This window comes from Cynara cardunculus, assembly GCF_001531365.2.
Source record: "Cynara cardunculus var. scolymus isolate 2C chromosome LG 15, CcrdV1, whole genome shotgun sequence".
Taxonomy (NCBI): domain Eukaryota; kingdom Viridiplantae; phylum Streptophyta; class Magnoliopsida; order Asterales; family Asteraceae; genus Cynara; species Cynara cardunculus.
In genome coordinates, this window is record NC_037542.1 from 8,831,225 (window position 1) to 8,834,164 (window position 2,940).

Consider the following 2,940-nt stretch of genomic DNA (forward strand, 5'->3'; position numbering starts at 1 on the left):
TATATAAATTTATGTGATTCACATACGAACTATATTTACATATGAACTTGTGTAATTCACATATGAACTATATGAATCTGCGGGTTCATATATAAATCAGTTAAATAGTTCACATATAAACTAAATAACGGGTTTACATATGAACATATAGTTCATATATGTATCACATGAGATCACATATGAACTCGTTTGCCGTCTATTTATAAAAGTTACGAAACTACCCATATATCTTCCACGTAACTATACGGGAGTAATTATTCAATATTTCACAATCAAAGATGCAAATATTAACCAGATAAATGGATATGATCACTTCTTTAATATTATATATGCATCCAGACGCTCATTTGTGTATCACATATAGAATATAAGATGACCACGTTGAATATGCACTGCATTGAAAAAATCGTTTAATTAGATATAAAAGGGTTTTAAAGTGTGTCAAATTATTTAACAATATTTGAGAAAACGGTCTACCTAAAACCATAAATTTCTGCTCTCGTTTTCCTTATACTTTTACAATATATAAATTAGTCAATAATGTGTCTATAATTTTTTTTAATTATTTTAATATGTCAAATTAGTAACACGATATCGATTTAGGGGCGTTTACCAAACACTTACTCGGGTAAGTGAATACGAAGTCACATCATCTTACCGGATTAATATAGTAAGGACCAAGAATCTTACCCGGTAAGAACGAGACAAATACCAATAGTCTTATCATGTAAGCGAGGGCGACGACTCTTACCACGGTATAAGAGCTTACCGGGTAAATTGTTGCATACGATACCGTTTTGGTGAACTAAAATCTTACATGATAAATAAATGATAGTGTTAAATTTTACCAGTAAATGCTTACCAAGTAAGTATTTGGTAAACAGCCCCTTAGTTGAAATGTTGGTCCAAATTCATAATTTAACCAAGTGGTTAGGGGGAAAATTTGAAGCTTGTATCACACGTGTTTCTAGGACGGGACTTTAGAGGTACTAAAATAAAATTAATGTGTTACAATGTTGAACCGTTTAAATTAAGTATTTAATAGAATTTTTAAGTTTGTAAGATTAATAATTACGTATCTTTGTACGAATGATTTATAATAAGTTAGAATGAATCAATCAAACTAAGTAGTTATATTCATATAAAACAATAAGTTGTTAGAATGGAGTTGGGCAAACCTAATATGGTTCGAAAAATTATAAATTGGCTAATTAGTCTTTTTAATTAAACACAAAGCATAGGTAAGTTTCATGTGATTCGAAATTGTGATAGATACATGATACAACATTTCTTGTCATGATACGATATATATGGTCATCTATGATTCAATATTTTCATAAATGCATAGTGTTTTCAGGTAGAGTTTTTGCATGTTGTATATACAGTTTCAGAACATGTTAAATGCTTTATTATACAATAGACGCTAGTATTCGATGTTTGAATTGTTCAAATATTTCATACTGATTAGTGTTCCTTAATTGTTAAACGAAACTTGAAATGTTTTATGAACTAACATTTACATTAATTCGTACAAGAAACAATGTGATGTAAGTCCACTAAGTGAAGAAAGCAGGGGCGGACTTACCATGTAAAAGGTGGGGGGAAGGGCCCCCATTAAAAAATAAAAATAATTAATTTTCTTAAGGTTAAAAATTGTCTTTTTTACTTTCTACCATGGTTCTCCTCCGTAATTTCTTGTTAGGGTCCCCACCAACTAAAGAAAGTATCTTGAAATCAACCAAAAAACTGAAAAGTTCCTTGAAATCGATAAAAAAAAACCCTTAAAAAATCCAAAAAAAACTTCAAAAATCTCTTGGAATGGTGGAATTAGGCTTAAAACACATCGGACGACTTGGTGGACGTTTAAGCTACCTTAAAGGTATCCCCACTAGACCAAAATCATGGATCCGCCACTGAAAGAGAATGTCTCCATAATAGCGGTTTAAATGCTGGAAATTAATTAAAAACTTAAAATAAATTACAATTACAACTATCTAAATAATAAAATACAAATATTGGTGGATGTGCGTCTCAAACGAAGACTCAAGGCCTCTAATTATAATAGAGGAGAAAAGGTAATGAAATTCTTTTGCTCAGAAAGGGTTTTCCAAAAAGTTAAGCATCCATTGACCCCAAAATTTGTTTGTCTTCTTGTTAATTGGTCTTTCTACCTTCATCTTGCCTCCATAAATTCATCTTCAGTAATACATAAACACAAGTGAGCAAAGGAATACATAAAAGTGATATTTTTCAGTCGTTCTCGGATTTGTGTCGTCCACCATAGTGGCCATAGTCTAATAAATAATCCAACATTTAACCCAAAAATGATCTGTACAACCAACAAAACATAAACTTGTATCCTCAATGGCTCTAAATGAAAATAAATAAATAAATAAATAAATAAGAGAAACACGAACATATAACTGAGAATTACACTCTAAAAGGAAGAAAAACACACCCACACAAACAAATTGTAAATGAAGTTCAAATAAGAGTTATAAATTACATTCATATATTGAATATACGAATGATCAATGGAAAACCGATCGATCACAATTTTACATGTATTTTGTGCTGCTAAAGTTATTCATGAAGAACATGCAATAAAAAAAATGAAACAAAAATAAGAAGTATCTTAGAATATGTGTTACTTTGAAACACAAAAAAAAAATAAAAATAAAAAATAAAAAAAACTTATTTCTTCATATAGGAATTTAACCTCAGTCCTCGTGTTGCCTTATCATTAATGATAAATGTTTGCGATGAAAACTTTGAAATTGTATGAGATTATATAAAATTAATATTGTAAATCAAAAAAGTTTGTCAAATTGTCTTTTTCTGCTCAACGTCAACAATGTATGTTACAATAAATGTTAAAATAGAGAGAGAGAAAAAAAAAAGAAGATGGAAATCTTCAAATTTAAATAAACCTCTAAACTC